Here is an 18,868-nt window from a genome sequence, read left to right as displayed (position 1 = left end):
GTTCTTGTTGACTTTAGACCTATTATTGTTTACTTCTTTGTTTTGTTTAGAAGAAAACAATGATAAGTTTAAGGTTAACAAGAACTAATCAGTATTGAGGTGTACAGAACAAGCTGTGAAACACATATGGAGAAATTGGAACACTTCACTTTTAACTGAAGTTTGTGCTGACAATGTCGATCATAAGAAAGATGAAAGCTCCACGACCAAATCATCCAGCTAAGAGAACAAAACTCTATCAACTATTTGAATAAATTTTTTGACTGATTGAAAAGAACTCAGTTGATCAAAAATCCTAGTGATCAAGTTTGGAATGATGATCAATATTCAAAGACATTGCTATACAGTATGTTTCCTAGTGTTGAACATTCGAAGAAAAAATACACTATACTTTGTATGAACATTTGTTAATGTTTCAAGGCATAATTTGACAAATTGACCGTTTAATATATTCATCATGAATTTATGATATTCATTATTGTTTCATTAAAATAATGCGTCATACAATGTAGTGATAAAGTAGATGTTTATGTACTAGGCATCAAATCAGAACTGTTGTACAAAGACCAGATATAATATTTTTACTATGTAAATAATTAGTGTTGGGGAGATCGAGAAAACTCGTAAAAAAGCTGACAACTTCTCTGAAAACTCTGAGAAACATGTTATCCAATCAGAATTTAATAGAAGTTTTCCTAGAAACATCTAGAAAGTGATGATTGCACATACTGCTACTACTACTACTACTACGACTACGACTACTACTACTACTACTACTACTATGTTTAGTGGCGTTCCAGAATATTCCACAAACTCAAAGTCATCTCAAATACTATACAATCCCTAGATTTTCTGTACATTAACGAAACTTTCTGCTCTCCGTATTCTGAACCTTTTCTCTTATGTTCAACTCGTTGTTTATATTTAATCTATAGGGTTATTAGGAAGAGTTTAGGAATTGAATCTACTGTTCAATTAGACTATTTATCACATAGATGAAATACAATTCAAAGTATATTCACATCATTGCGTGATCACATTAATGAACTACAAAAGTTGCTGTTGTTTCTTTTTAAAAAGAAAGAGAATATTTCCATTTTATTTTGCCCAACTTATTGCATTGCGTTTACTTATTTAGTGTAAATGGGAATATAACATATCACTCATATACATAGATATAGATACACATAGATATTAATAGTTTCCCATATTTGAACTCTACTCATTCATGAGAAACTTGCCCCCCCTTTTTTTTCTTCATTTTTTTTCATGTGATTTCATTAAATTCCACCTAATTGTCATTTCTGTCGGGTTTTTTTTCGTATTTTTTGCCATGAGAAATTATTATTATTATTAGAACTTTTTTTTAATTAGGGAAAATATTGTTATTTTTATATGGACTTAGTTAGTTTCACGTATGAGTTCGTTTATCAATATGACAAATGACCAATATTACCACCACCACCACCAGCACCATCACCACCATCAACCCCAACAACAACAATATTGATTTAGAAAATAAATAAAATTAGTATCTGACGTAATTGTTGTTTGCTTGTTTTTTTTGCTCTCACTAAAAACAATTTTACTTGATGTTCATTTCTTCTTCTTCTTCTTTGTTGTTGTTGTTGTTGTTATTGGTTATGTAACAAGAATGCATTGGAATTTGTATGATCATCAGGAAAAACAAAACGAAACCGTTGTCAATATCATAATTTATTCTGTTCCTTATTTGTTTTATAACTACATGACTAAATTAACATTTTCAGCTAAATTTTATGTAGATAAAATATTTCAAGTAATTAATCCGTTTTATTAAATTTCGATAGAATAATGAGAAGACGGAGTTGATTTGAAAACATTTTTTGATGTAGTTACGCTATACATTTCGAATAATCTGGTCACACATATACTTTTCAACAGTTGAGACCATGAGTCAATTGAAGCTAGACCACCATGGAAAACCTGGAAGCCGTTCAGTGTTTCCAGGTTTTCCATGGTTATCAATTCAGTGAAAGTTCAAGTGAAAATTAACAAATGAGGGGAAAGAAATAATTTAATATCGTATAGAAAGAATAAGAAATTATCGCGTTATCCTAGGCCAGGGTAAATTCAAAGTTACGACAAATTGTTTTTGTACACATTAGGGTGGGGGGAGGGGTTAAATTTACAAATAACCAAGGCTTCAATAAACTTGATAATTCATCCTTGTCAATTACTATATAATGTTTTAGAAGTTGTATTAATGTCAATTTCGTGCCCCGTTTCAATTATATCTTTCAATATCGATGAATATGGTTTTCTACCTCCCACGTTGATCGGATCATTCGACACTAATTGCTTTTGAAGAAATATTAAATGAAATTACTCGTGTATCAAGTTAACACTTATTTAATTCAATGGAATGATCATTCATCAACTTAGTATCAGAAGGGGTTTTGTGGATATTATAGTGACTGGCTTCATGAGGTATTTCCTGGAGTTCTAGTGGGAAGCAGTGACCAGTGGAGTTCAACCGGTTTGTTGTGAGATAGTAATTCACTGAAGACAATGATGGATGTGTCGCTCAATTTCTTGGATTAATGTAAGTTAGACATTAACATCATTGGATACCGGCCAGCTCAATGATCTAGTGGTTAAGTGCTCGCGCGCGAAACCAGTAGGTCCTGGGTTGGAATCCCTCAAGGCGATAGTGTGGACGCGCACTTTTGAGAAGTCCCGAAATAGGACGAAACAACCTTCCAGTTGTTCCAGGTTATCCATGGTTGTCTAGCTTCAATTGGCTCATGATCTCAAGTATTGTAATTTATCTACTTGTTGCTTTTAATATTCATACAACAACAGAAAATGATGCTTATTGTCTTTTGTTTGTCTTTGTTTTTCTTAATTTTTTATGTCTCACACAAATTGTTTGTTTGTTTGTTTGTTTTGGTAAGAGGGAGAATTAATTTCAATGTTTTCAAATTTGAAATTCTTGAGAATAATTATTAGTAAAGTGATGAACTTCATTAAATTGGATAAAAATTTTTGAATAATACTTTTCATAATTGCCATGAAATCCGCAGTTAATTAGTTGTCAATTAGTTCCCGTGGGTACCTTTGAAGTACAAAGTACTTTTGAAAGACTGACAGCACACTGATCCTGCACTCACACTGGGTGGTGTGCAGATACAATTAGTCGAGAAGTTCATGTATCTGGGTAGCTGGATAAGTGCTGGTGTTGGCGTGAGTGATGAGATTAATTCACGTGCAGTGAAAAGCAGAGCAGTCTGTGCCAATCCTGGTCATTTTTTGTATTTTCGTGATGTTAGTCTGGCTGTAAAAGATCGGATCTACAACGCATCAGTAAGAGCAATTTTGATCTACCCTTGTGAAACCTGAACTTTCCGAGTTGAGGATGTTAAAGGACTCTCTGTGTTTGATCAATGATGTCTCCGGAAGATTACTGACCTCCAGTGGCAACACCGTGTTAGTAGTGCAGAGGTTCAGCATCGAGTGTTCGGACACAATGACGATAACTCGATTGGTGTCACTATCTTGAAACTTCGAGTTTGGTGGCTTGCACATGTTTTGCGAACGTCGTCCCAAAGAATACCATGTCGTGCATTATCTGCCGACGCTGAAACAGGTTGGGAAATGTGGGGAGGTGGTCAGTGTATGACATGGTGTCATGGTATGAAAGAAAGCTGTACAGGGCTAATTTCTGTTGGTCCTTCACGACTCCCTGTTTGTGGTCCTAGATATGGTACAACACCGGGGCTAGAGACATTATCATACATGGCTTAGAATAGAAGCCAATGGCGATCCTGTTGTACCTTCCTTTTACTACACAAAAACGAACGTAACTTCTTTAGTTGAAAGAATTCTTTCTGGGTGTACTTTTGCCAACTGAACTGCCTATCCCGTTATTATTAATATTATTTTAACCATTCACTAATTTCTGTTCGTTGTGTTTTTCTGTTATACGCACTTTACATTCTCTTTTCCTAACTTCATTCCTATTGTGTGGCGCATATGTATTTGGTATCCCCTTGCACCAATGTTTATGTGTTCAAATAAAATAAAGGGTATTTATATTTGCATTTTTATTTAAAATCGAGATGACGCCATAATTAGTTGATTACACTAAGAATAATTGATAACAAATTTAGGAGAGAGGAAATTTCACGACTATCTTATTAAGATGTGATATAGGGACTGGAAATTATTGCGAAGTCAGAGTACTATTTCGTATTTGACTTCAAGGAATCCATGAATATAAGCTTCGTGTAGTCAGTCAGTCAGTCAGGTACAACGTAGGACTAGGCACATATATGCATCGGTTCAAGTTGCCATTAACACAACAAGATGGACACCGGATTCATAAAAGTAGTTAATTCAGAGGTGGTAATATATAAAAGAAAGATTCCATATAAGGACATAGTACAGGAAGAAAGAGTTAGTTGGTAGAAAGAAAGATATGAAGCGATTTTAACCTCTTAGTTTAAGGGAAGACAGAGAGTGTATACACCGACGCCATTGTTATCGATTCTGAGCCATGTCACCCACAGTCCCCAAACTATTGGTTACGATATTCACGCGGACACCAACCAAGTAGTCTGCATCTACCAACATGGCTCAGACTAGAAGTTAGTAACTTCAAGCAATGATGCCACGTTTTGTTTTGGCCACCCCTAACCTTCTTCCAACCATCCCGAACGCCGGATTAGCATTGCACTTCGTGGTAATCGGTATTCAGGTATACGCAACACGTGGCCCAACCATCTCAGTCGATGAAGATTCACAACCTCATCAACTGATTTACCATCATTCCCTAATACCCTGCGTCTAACCTCACTATTACTTACCCGGTGATTGCAGTAGACGCCAGCAATATTTCTAAGACATCTGTGGTCAAATACTAGTAGCTTAAGAGTGTCTTATACTCTTAATGGCCATGTTTCGCTGCCGTAAATTAAAACAGAACGGACTGCCGTGCCGTATACTCGTCCTTTTATTGATAGACGGATATCTCGCCTTCGCCATAGGTGACGTAAGTTGGCAAAAGCCAAGCGAGCTTTTCGAATCCGTGCTGAGAATTCGTCAGACACCAACCCATTAGGGCTGATCAGACTTAAAAGATAAGTGAAGTTGTCAACGCGTTCGACTACTTCACTCCCTATCCTTAGTTCAGGTGTTGAAGCAGACCAGTCCTGAAGCAACAACTTGTATTTAGAGGGAGAGAAGCTCATTCCAAACATTCTGGCATTGTTGCTTAGTGCTACCAAAAGACTCTGCATTTTATCAGCATCTTCACCAAACAGGACTAAGTGGTTCGTGTAATATAATCATGTAAACCAGGAAAAAGTATATTGATTCTTATCCTGGAATATTCGTCACGTATACTGTTCGAGAACGTATAGTGCTATTTGATCATTAAAATTTTCTTTAATTTGAACGAACTTGTTATCTGTTGTTCAGTAGTTTAGTAACAGCAACCAAAATATCACAAATTCAATGGATTTCACATTAAATAAGATTTAATATTCAAATTAATTGGTTAGATAAACACTTGAAACAATTATGAAGTCTCATTTTTGAACTTTTTTCTCTTTCTTTATTCCTTTATTTTAATGAGGAAATGCAAACTGAGACGTGACATCAGTCTATAAAAGAAGTAATCATTAGTCTGAAGAATATCAGTAAATCCACTATAACTGACTGGAGTCCTGATCAACAACCATGAGGCCGTTGTGTATCATGTCGCAGAATTGGTAGCGTGTATACATTCACTCTTTGCCTTCTAAATTTTTTACTATGATATTCGTCCATATGTGCGTTTTAATTCCATCTCCCTGAATTATATTCTCAGTGTGTAATCTTGATTATTATCATTGGGGCTACGATTACTTCGGGTCACTTGACTTTTGTTCTTCTCATTTCATCTCTCTGTACTGATATGGCATGGCAACTTGTGCTAACTCATTTATATATTGTTGTAGTTATGTCACCTCTTTGGCATGTTTATACTCTTCACATACTAAAGACAACGATGTATTTGCATGATTTATGATTATTCCTGTATGTATTCTGAAACTATTGCTCAATTTCAAAATAATGTCGCCTTTAATTATCCATTTTGGATTATATGCTTTGAATTATTAACCTCTCTACAATAAATCTTTGACCAAAATCTTTTATAACAGTTTTCTGTTCAAATAATCGATCATTATTATCAGAATGGGTTTTGTGGAGATTTTAGAAATTTCACTGGTTGAAATCATGAGTCATTTGAAGCTAGACCACCATGAAAAACCTGGAAGCACTGGACGGCCGTTTCATCCTTGTATGGGACTTCTCAGCAGTGCGCATTCACGACCTCGCCCCTTGTGAAATCCGAACCCAGGACCTACTGGTTTCGCGCGCTAGCACTTAACCACTAGACCACCGAGCTGGCATCCAACAGTGTTAATGTCTAACTTCAACCAATCCACGAAGTTGCACCACCGTACATCGCTGTCTTCAGTGAGTTGATATCTCACAACCGACCTGGTTGTACTCCATCATTATTATTTTGTTTTATAAGTTAAGCTCACTTTTTTCTCGACCTTAAGGCGGCATTCGACTCTGCAGATCGTGAGGTTCTATGGCAGTGTTTGTCACTGAAAGGAGTACCAAAAAAGTACATTAACCTTATAAAGGCTCTCTACTCGAACACAACTGGTAGAGTGAGAGCTTATGGCGAACTGTCATCAGAATTGATTACCTCAAGTGGTGTTCGTCAGTTCTACGTTGACTGACTGACTGACTGACTTTTTGTACCAACCTGATTATGCTTCTAAATTGATGTACATTGTATAATCATGTTTAGAATACATGTGCATGTTTTAAGGGGATAAAGTAGTTTTTATACATTTCTCAACCTCCTCAATCATATTTCTTCTTTAATCATCAAGTACATTTCATATTCTATTCATTTGATTATCACATAGTGATAAAACACATTTGTTTAAAGGGATGTTTTTGCTATTTTATTTACATCATATTTACCTTTTTAATTAACAATAATAGTAGTATTATGCCCCAAGGCTGTAAATTTCCTATTGTTGTCTGTTTATGTTTTCTTTCTCAGCTGTTTCACTTTTACAAATAACCACATATATTATCGGTTGAGCTAAGATAGAATCATTAGTGTCTTAGAGAAATGTATTAATTTAGCTTATAATAACTTATATAATTATTCTTTGTTGTTGATTACAGTTTATGAGAAATGGTCAACATATGTCTACATATGTGTTACAAAACAGAAAATTCTCAACATATATACATTTATATCAGAAGGGGTTTTTCTGAGTCAATTGAAGCTAGACAACTATGGAAAATCTGGGAGAACTGGACGGCCGTTTCATCCTATTGTGGGACTCCTCAGCAGTGCGCATTCACGATCCCGCTTCGCCCGATTCGAACCCAGGACTTATCGGTCTCGCGCGTGAACGCCTAACTTTTTAACTACTGAGCCCATACTATCAACAATACAAAAATCATACTTGTTTAACAAATTAGTGGCTATCTGAACGTATTAGCTCAGTAGGTAACGTTTGAAGTGATATCTTAACCTCTAAATCATACTTTAAAGAACTTATAACTTTTGTATTTAGTGGTGACTTCGAGATGAGTTTTCTTGACTGTTGTGAATAGTTGTGAATAATGTAGATCAGGAAGTTCGGGAAAAACAGTCGTTACTAATACTAATGGAGATTTGTTTATTATAGGACATCAAACCAATCGTTCTAATAGTTAGGCTTTCACTGTAATATCCAAAGGTTTGCTCTTTAATGCCTACTAGGTTTTGAGTTTCCACTACTAAGTACAACTATCCTAAAACAAAACAACTGTCTAGACTTACTTGGTTTTAGTTATATATTTAATAACGTTTTGTATAAGTCCTTCCTCCCATGCAGACAATTAGCAAATGTACATCTCATTATTCACATAACTAACCTTTGACAATGTTCCGCGTTTGTAAATACAAAGATATACATATAAACTGTGATTTATTTTACGTTTTTGTTTTTTGTTTTACAATCGCATATTAGGTCTTTGTTTTGAACTGTATTTAAAACGTTCTATTTTTATGTATCTCAATTTTATACTGTAACTCCGCCTGGAGCCCCTATTGGGCTACTGCAGCTCCCAAGTCCGGACAAAGAAGGAGGGTCGGGCATGTGGTTAGCGACTCCATCCCGTAGAATACTAACTTGCTAAAAAGACTCTAACCAGAAAAATAATTCAAACCATTTAAACTCTACCCTGGGATTCAGAAGGTCTTCATTTAGAAGTGTTATGACGCCTCATGATGAAAGCCAGGTTTCTTCGGAAGTCATGAAGCTGATGCCCCTTCTGACAACCACAGCAACCATTAATTTAGATACGTGGAATGCCCGTACAATATGGAAGACCGGAAGAGTCTTCCAAATTGCTGCAGAATTTTATAACGATCTACTGATATTCGGTGTATAGTTACAAAAGTGATGAACAGTTTTTTCTCTTTTTCTTCTTTATGTATTTCGTTAACTTCATTAGGACAGTATCCTAATTTAGAATTTCACTTCACCTATTTTATTTTTAGTAATGAATGTTTCATGTCACTAGCCTTCACATATTGTGCTTAAGATTTATGTTCTAGATTGTGAATAACATTTAATTTTTGTCCAACAAAAATTCCAATTTATCCAATGTTTCCAGATTTTCCATGGTGATCTAGCTTCATCTGGAACTCAAAACAACTATCTGTCAACCAACACTAAAATCAGAACTTTCAATACAAATGTCAAGACAGTTCTATTGTATGGGGCAGAAACCTGAAGAACAATGAAAGCCATCATCCAGAAGATACAGGTGTTTATTAACAGTTGTCTACGCAAAATACTTCGGATTCGTTGGCCGGACACTACTGTGCAGGAGAACAAACCAGATCCCAGCCGAGGAAGAAATCAGGAAGTGCTGTAATTGGATAGGACACAGATTGAGGAAAGTACCGAACTGTATCACAAGTCATCACATAGAATCCTCAAAACCAAAGGAAAAGAGGAAGACCAAAGAACACATTACGGAGAGAAATGGAGACAGACACGAGAAGAATGAACAAAAATTGTACAGAACTAGAAAGGAAGGCTTAGAAGAGAGTGTGTTGGAGAATATTGGTTGGCTGCCTATGTCATATTTAATTAATTGGTAACTAAACGCTCGAATGGAAACATAGATACTAAGTTTATGCATCATTTTAATTATCTACACTGAAATGTATACAGATTCAACTGATGGATTATTAATGAAACAAACTGTTCATCTTGAATTTCAATATTGGCCATCACATATCATTCTATGTATATTACAATATATGTAATCATCATTAGTAAATTAAGTAATATAGTTTATTTTCATCCTTATTAAACTCAATTCCTTATTACATCATTACACTTAGTAATAATGTATGATCAATGTTGAGATTAGATGGTGGTTGGAGGTAGTCGACAAGAAACCCTGAACTCGGGTTTCGTGCTACTTGGCACTCGTCAGCAAGATGTACCTGTAATCTTGAGGGAACTGGTGCTCCCTGGCGGATTCAATCTCGTAGCACGAAACCCGTGTCCAGGGTTTCCTGTTGACTACCTCCAACCACCATCTGATCTCAATACATAGTGCCCGCAGTGTCGAGTCACCTAGACTGATGGCCACATTGCAACATGATCGATAGCATTCGATCTGAACTAATAAGGACTAGACAAGCATGACATTGATCACCACCCAGTGATCAATCAATTGTGTATGATCAATGTGAATATAGTTCATCGACTTCATTCATTCATTTATAATTAGACTGTTTTATAATTGAATGAATAGATAGTTAAGATGGAATATTGAATTCGATCAGGTGGCAACGTATGATTATTGAATTAATATATGGAATCTATCTCGTTTACCGTTTTTTTCTTCTTCACTTTTATAGATCATACTTAGTAGTGACATGTGAGTTTTATCTCATTATGAAACTTATCTACTTAATGCATCAGATAATTCTTTTCGTTCATTTTCACTATTTTTTTCCGTTTTGTTTTGTTTAACATTGTGATTGGTTATGAACTTGGTTTATTTAAGATGGTGGTTGGCACTTGTCAGCAAGATTTACCTGTAATCTTAAGGGAACTGATACTCTCCGACAGATTTGATGTGTCACTCAGCTTCATAGTCAGAGATGTTACCACTGAGCTATCTGGGCCACGACTACTGACCTCCTGTGGGACTGAGATATGTTTACAATTGATTGATTGCCATGTGTGTCAAGTTCTTCTTAGTGCAGATCGAATCCTATCTTATCTGAACATAGTGCATATAATATCGGATCACCTAGATTGATGGCTACATTGCAACTTGGTCGATAGGATTCAATGTGCAGTAAGAACGAAATGACATACATGACATTGATCACCACCCAGTGATCAATCAATTGTAAATGCTTGGTTTATTTATTACGCTTGTTTGTTTGATATTTTTAATCTATCCGTTTAAGTTACAACATCCCCTTTGGGTATACTTTGAAATAATTTCAAATGCATCACTGAACCAATCATATTTGTAAATGTTAAAAGCAAGTTTAATATTGTCTTGAAAAAAGAAACAATCAAGAAATTGAGTAGTTCAGAAAAATGGGGGACACAATAAAAACGAGGAAGTAAACAATGACAAATTTAAGGTCAATAAGAATCAATTAACATCGAGGTGTACAGAACAAGCTGTGAAACACATATGGAGAAATTCAAACACTTCACTTCTATCTGAAGTTTGTGCTGATGATCATGTCGTTCAGAAGAACGATGAAAGCTCCACGACCAAACCATCCAGCTCAGAGAACAAAACTCCATCAAAATTGAGTAGTATAATTTATTAGTAGTCTGATTGTATACAATATCGAAAATTCAATAAAATAAATTAGGATTATTCTACTCAAGTGAAATTCTTCAAAAGATATCGAACAGGTTTCGGTAATAAAACAACAAACAATATCTCGGCTTAAAGGATACTATTCGAGCATAAATAATCCTTTCCCAAAAATAAAAATTTATCATATAATTTCATTACTGAGGATCTAATGAGAAGATAAAGGGTGGATATATTACAATCAATTATGATCCATGTTATCTAACATATCTCAAAGCTCCACTATCTGAGATAAGTTTCAACGTATATACAATAACAAACAAAATTATCTATGATGAAATATCCGCTTAAATTTAATATCTTTGCATTATACAACAAAACAATGTAATTATATTTGATCCGAAATGGATTTTGTGAATATTATATTTGAGTTTATGAGTTAATTAAAGCTAGACCATCATAGAAAACCTAGAAACACTGAAAAGCTGTTTCGTCCTAATATAGGACTCTTCAGAAGTGTGTAGCCACAATCCCACTCACCAGATTCGAACCTAGGACCTTTTGGTCTTGTGTATGAATGTTTAACCTGTAGAACACTAAGCAAGCTGGCATCCCACAGTGTTCATGTGTCTAATTTCAACCATATAACAAATTTGAAATTCATATTACGTGTATATCACTTATTAAGGATCGATTATTGATTAAAACCTTATTCTATGAACAATAAATGTTTATTGATAGACAGAAATACAACTGAATACTTTAGATTATCAAATGAAACATTCATACAATAAGTGAAAAAAAAAAAAAGAAATTGTATTGATGAATTGAGATGAACTGAATAGAATCATTCATCAATCATCCCTATGAAATAGATCCATTTTAGATAACAAGAACAAAAAGTGAAAAGTCTAAAATTAGAGAAATAAACTCAAAATCCCACCTTCCTCCTCTCCCCTCCAAAAATAAAAACTCAACTCGAAACGTAATACATCACTTGTAAAATATAATCATAATAGATGTATTAATGTAATGATGTAAGTGATAAGTAGAATAATGTTAGAAATAGGGTGAGATAAAAGAAATACCATAATTGAATGCTTATCTATGTAATAACTATCAGTATATAGTTGTGGAGATGATTATATTTTTGATTAAGATTATGAACTGATTGATGTAGGATTGCTACAATAGAACAAGATGGTCATTCAATGATTCCAAGTTTTCAATGATAGTCTAATATCAATCAGTTCATGATCTTAATCAAATATATCAAAGAGATGCTTTATAATACAATTTGTATAATGCTAATCAACTTACTATACTAGAATGGGTTTTGTGGAGATTATAGTAATTTCAATAGTTTAGATCATAAAAAGCAGTGTCCAGTGTAGTTCAACCGGTTGATTTGTGAGATACTAACTCATTGATGACAATGGTGAATATGTCACTCAATTTCGTGGATTGATTGGAGTTAGACATTAACACGCTTAGATGTCAGCCAGCTCAGTGGTCTAATGGTTAAGCGCTCACATGTGAGACTGTTAGTTCTTGGGTTTGAATCCCACAAAGCGTGGTCGTAGATGCGCACTGTTGACGGAACGGTCGTTCAGTGCTTCCAAGTTTTCCATGGTTGTCTAGCTTCAATTGACTCATGTTCTTAACTATTTAAACTCACCTATACTTTATAATGAACTCGTTCTTGTCATATACTTATTAAACTTTAATACTCATGTTAATTTGTTCAGTCGTTAAGGTTCATTACTCTTACGATCATATGAGTTTTTTAAAAAAACCAAACTTTCTTGTGATCATTTTCTGATTGAATATTTCAATGAATGTGGAGATTTTGTGTGACATATCGATCATATGATATGAAGCTCATAGATTTATTATTAGTAACTTAGGTAACCATTTAACAAGGAGTAAATGTTATTCATTTGTCAATGAATGATGATAATCAAATTTAATTTTAATATTCATGAATAAAATGGATTAAAATTCTTGTAGAGATAAATTGGTAGTACGAAATATTGTTGTGTTCTATAAGACAGAGTGGAATGTTCATGTTATTACAGGTTATCAATACATACATTGCTTCTTTTTGCTATTCATGTTTGTTGGTAAGATGTGTGTCTACTAGTTAAAGGGTGTGTATACTACACAGCAGTGCACTCGGTTCCATTTCATAACTGTTCAACATAGAAAATCAAAGTAAAAAAAACATAAGCAAGAGGTTTTCGATTACATATGTCTTCGAAGTATTGCTCGCTTTATCGTGGAACTATCGAGTAAGTAATGTTGAGGTTAGATATAGAGTACCAGAGAAATGTAGCGAATCAGTTGAAGAGGTTGTATATCTTTATCGATTAAGGTGGTCGTGATATGTGTAGCCTGTACTCAACTTCTGTCTATCTCAATAGTTGGTACTTGCTAGTACAGAAATAGTTTAGAAAAAAGCTAGAAGTAGACGAATTAAAAAAGAAGGTAAGCTCATAAAGTCATCCACTGTTTGTCTGAGACATGGTCATAGATGCAGACTACCTAATTGTGATCTGCGTAATAACTACAGTCAGTGGTTAGAAACTTTGGATAAATTGGATCCGAATGGTGCTCAATTACTTAGTTACATTCACTCATTATATTCACTTAGTTCCTATATTCTGAAATCTTCTTATCCATTTGTTTCTTTAAATCTAATCTTTTCTACTTTCACTGATTCTATTAGCACTTCTACTACTCTGGGATATATGTTGATAATATGGTCTGGCCATTTGAGTCGATGTGCACATATTACAGGTTCTACATTTTACACGAATGAATGACTTTTACATCTCATTTGTTTACTATGACCCTATTTTTATACTTTTGGTTGTTCTTAGGTTTACTAAATATTTCTTTATTTCGAGAAGTCTTAACTACCATTCATATTATAAAGGTTTCATTTCAAGTATTTGTTAAACAGCACTAACACCATCTCTCTCTCTCTCTCTCTCCCTATGATTACATCTCTCTAATCATTTTATAAGTTATGTAATCAGTGTCTAATGTAACTAAGCCAAATTATCGTTACTATTTCACTGGTTGAAATCATGAGTCAATTGAAGCTAGACAACCATGGATAACCTGGAACAACTGGAAGGTCGTGTCATCCTATTTCGGGACTTCTCAGAAGTGCGCGTCCACGATCCCGCCCCCCGCGAAATTCGAACCCAGGACCTGTCAGTCTCGAGCCAGGCGCTTAAATAACTAGACCACTGAGCCTGCCGGCATCCAACAGTGTTAATGTTTAACTTCAACCAACCGTAACTATTATTCTGATAAAGAAAACATTCTAATCATGTATATAAAATTGTATTTTTCGAAATACAAGATTCACAATGATTTTGATGGTTTTTCTTATAAAAAAAAAGGGAACTTGTCACAAGGGATTCTGGTGAGATTATAATTTATGGATGATCTTTGAGTGATACTAAAACGGCGTTGAGAATGTTCACCTACTGACTAGGGCTAAATTATTGTTTTAAACTTGTGTAAAGGATAAGAATTGTGATTAAGAGTTGATGGTTAGGGTTAGGAATTCGATTAAGGTTTTCTATCACGAAATGACATGAACTAAAATGTCAAGACGTTTTTTTAGTGAAATGAATAAAGAATTTCGCGCTGAAATCCTAGATCTGTTATCATAAATCTGATTGGTTCGTCCAATCTCGTTGGGAGTCCTTCATTAATTTATTCTGAATACTCTAACTGATTAGTAAATTTATTTGAATTTTAGTTGTAAATTCATCTTTTTTTTCATTAAATCAAAATAAAGAAAATTTATCAAACAGCTATAAATATGACTGTACAGTTTAAGTAAGTAGTTTTGTTATGTTATAAGCTAAATTCTTTTTACTTTTATTCAATGACATAATAGCCACACGTATATAGCCTATGCCAGGGAAGTCCTACACACTGCCTTCTCACAGCATTACTGTTGTTTACGAAATTAAGAAAACGAAAAGCGAATATCTGGCGCTTTAGCTGGGTTGGCGGACATGGAGAATCCATCTACGGGAGTTGGAAAATCCTGATTCCAAACCAATGGTGCAGATGGGCTCCAGTATCCTGAAGGAACAAATGGCGTATGAACCAATCGCTGGTGACCGGCTACCATGGGACTGCATCTCCTCACGATGCTTCACTACCTTATGGATCAGAACTTCGAGTCGAAGGCTCCGTGTGTGGCCCCCTAAGAACACCACCTGCTTCGGTTTGTGCACCCGGGCAGTATCACAGCCCTCACACATATCAAATGAGGGTTGTGTGGCGCATATGTATTCAGTGACTCCTTGTACCAATATCTATGTGTTGAAACAAATAAATAAATTCATTTAATTATTAGAGTTTTGGTTATAACCCGACAAGAATGGTAACTATCGGGATCTATTTATGGATTATATTATTTATATATGTTCCTATTGTACAACTATTCAGCAACGAGAATACATATATCTATACTCCTCTTATTGTAAGCTTCATTTTGGCTTATGAACTAATATTATACGATTTACCGTTCTTGAATTATGCCCTGTCTATTAATTACTAACCCTCCCTCATTCACAGTCACATCTGATTAAACCTTGTACATATGTGTATTTTCTATTTTATGGTATGTTGTGGTCTGTTTACTTTTTATGTAAACCCAGTATGTTCGAAATAAATGATTCATATCACGGAAGTTGCGATTGACGTCCATGATTTAACTGGCGGGTCTAGGCAAGGAAAAAGACCGATAAGGACTCTAGGCTGCTCGTATAGGATTTTGTGTGTTATTATTCTGGTGGATTATTCACTGTTCTCTACTTGGTGGTATTATTACATCATATATTGATAAGGGCAAAAGGCTACAAGTTGTAACATTTTTATCAAACCCAATGATTCCATTTGATCATTATTATTAATTCATAGTTATAGAACATATTTTCCCATATATATATCTATATAGAATCATAGTTTTGTTCTCTGAGCTGGATGGTTTGGTCGTGGAGCTTTCATCGTTCTTCTGAACGACATCATCAGCACAAACTTCTATCTGATGTCGTTCAGAAGATTCCTAGTTTTTCCATTCAAATTTCAATAACCGATATACTGTGTATATAATCGTTATTTCATGTCAATCACTATATAAGCCTAATTTCATTTTCCCATTTGTAGTCTCATCCCCATATTATTAGACTTGTCTCTTAATATTGGTAAATTATATTTAAAGTAATGATGGTAATTAGAAATGAGTTGAGCAATTTATGGATCATTTTTATTAAGGTATCTATTGTTATTGATGTTTAAATTGATGAAAACCAATTTTGTTACCAAGTAAAATGTGTGCTTGAAGAGATTGCGAATTCATCTAGTCTGTGAATGGAACGAACACTCAGTGAAGATAATAATAACTCATTTAGCTAACTATTCCGATATGACTTAGCCTTACTAACTATACTGAGAAATCCAAGTTCAGAAGAGGGAAATATCTTTTCCACAAGCAACCAGAAGCACCAATAACAACACTAAGCACAACTGAAGCATAAAAGTGTTCTTGGAAGAAATAACTAACCAATAGTATTTAAGATCTTATCAAGTGGGAAATACAACATCAAAATGAAAATGGATACTTTTGATACGAAAACAAAGCATTCAAATGTTTAAAATACAATTACAAAAATAAGTTATTTACCAAATGAGTTCCAAGAATTATGGAATAAGTTGATGTTTTTTTCATTTAAGGTTATGAATCAAAAGTTTCTTTTAAAGTTTACAATCGGTAAGACTATTGCAGAGTAAACATTTCAATTAGGTTCGTGTTCTACAAACTATGATAACTTTAATCAGATTTCTACTGATACTGAACATTGAAAATAATCTATGAAAATGATTGTTTCATTGTAATTTGATTCTGACAACTTACACTTTTCTTGTTCAATATAAACCTTTTGTATTAATAAAGATGGAATGAATCGAGTGAAGAAATTCCTGTTCAATTAGTTCTTCATCATTAACTTTACACTAATACATATCTATATCCATATGATGTACAATAATGAAATAATACTCATCGAATAGATATGTTACGTAGTAATTATATAATGACATATTGATTATAAGTTTGAAGAAAGAGGATTAATCATTATGAAAGTAATTACTCGAAAGTCAAGTAATTGCTATGTTGCATAATATAGACAATTCGTCAAGTTCGTCCTTATATAATAACAGAACATCATCCGTCGTGGTTGAGTAAACAACAGATAAGAGTGATTAAGAGTTCTATTCTCGGTCAGTGGATGGACACAGTTCATTAAGCTGAACTGAATAAAGTTTTTAAGGTTATCCATTGTATTCCATCAAATTTGCCACATGGTTTACGAGTTTGTCTTTTGCATATTGCTGAAGTCATGTTTACAAACCTAACCTCTGCATCCAAAAGAAGTTTGTACAACCACTCTTGCTATTTTAGCCATCGGTATATGGGAGTTTGTAGCAGAACTTTGGTAAACTATTTTCGTATATCTTCCATTATTTTTTGTATTTTATATATTCGTAACATTCGTCTCTTGATTCTTACATAACGACTATACTACTGGTCATTCATCAAAATCTTTTGGTAATTCTTTCTTCTCCTTTTCATATATTATTCAACGTAGCAACTGGTTGATTTTTCCCATGATTATTTTGATTATGAATAATCCCCTTTTCTTAATTGTTAGTTTATAAACGAGATTACATTATAGAATCATTACTTAACGCACCTATTCGATGAGTATTATTTCATTACTGGTAAGCAATCTTGTTGTAATTGACCAAATAATAGTTTACTCGGAAATTCAATGAATTAATTCATCTCAATAACAATATTAGATATTTTTGTTACGTCATCATCATCATCATCATTATGATTAATATTTGTACTACTTATAACAAAAATCAGTATTATTATGAATATCAACTGCAATATCAATACGGTAACATTCAGTAGTATGGAACAAACTGTATATTCATGAATGAAATACAAAAGAAAAAAAACAAACAAACAATCACAACTTTATTCTACAATGACTTACTTCAACAAAACAAAAGCACGTTGTGTTTAATTTATAACACAATCTGAACAAAAAGTGTTTGTTTTTTACTTTTCTTCTTTAATCGTCGGTGAATGCACAAACTGTGTATTCTGTTTAAGTATTATTGAAGAGAAAAATAAAATAAACAAATTTGAATTCCGTCTTATTTCTGTATGTCAATTGGGTTAATTTCAAATGTGTTAACTTCTATGAATAGTAGTAGTATGAGTAGTATTAGTAGTATCAATAGTGGCCTTTACTATTAGTGTTGGTGTCGGTGTTGTTGTTGTATTAACGGTAATAGAAATACTTTACCTTCTCAATTGTGTACCATATCATTTTATATAAAGCTAATAGCCTACGCTATAAGCATACATCTATCTATCTATATCTATCTATTTATATTCATTTCAATGATATAATGGTAACAAGCAAACATGCATTTTGAGTACACCTATATACAATATAGAATAATTTGATTTCGATTGTATATTTTAATCAACCAATCATAATTAAAAGAGAAATTCATTTTCATTTCTTTTAATCATGAGACTTTGTTTTTCTTCTTCTTCTTTTTCTTTCTTTTTCTTTTCTTTCTCTTTGAAAATAATTATCTTCTTTTTTTCTTTAACATTTTCTTGTTTATCTTTTATTTATTACATTTCACCGTGATATAGTAATGATCATAATGATAATAAGTGTATAATTGTTTTGGTGTGCTGAAGTGGTAACTTTTTTCTTTACAGATGAATGTTTTCTAGAAAAGAAAAGAAAAGAAAAAGAAAAAAGAAAGAAAGTAAAGAAAAGAGAAAAGTATCCGACAAAAAGTTCATTCATTATACACGTTCAATTAT

At 33.7% G+C, this 18,868-nt stretch overlaps 1 protein-coding gene across 1 annotated transcript in view; it reads right to left on the bottom strand.

Moving 5' to 3' along the window:
• MS3_00004698 (uncharacterized protein) overlaps positions 1-18,529 on the bottom strand; it is a 41,844-nt gene extending 23,315 nt beyond the window's left edge. The window contains exon 1 of the mRNA XM_012942518.3: positions 18,015-18,529. The gene's annotated coding sequence lies outside the window, so the exon portion shown is untranslated. The remainder of the gene's footprint in view (positions 1-18,014) is intronic.
• Between the last annotated feature and the right edge of the window lie 339 nt (positions 18,530-18,868).

The sequence above is a fragment of the Schistosoma haematobium genome, chromosome ZW (genome assembly GCF_000699445.3).
Source record: "Schistosoma haematobium chromosome ZW, whole genome shotgun sequence".
Classification (NCBI taxonomy): domain Eukaryota; kingdom Metazoa; phylum Platyhelminthes; class Trematoda; order Strigeidida; family Schistosomatidae; genus Schistosoma; species Schistosoma haematobium.
The sequence above is the reverse complement of the archived record's forward strand: the minus strand, read 5'-3'. Positions and strand labels throughout refer to the sequence as shown.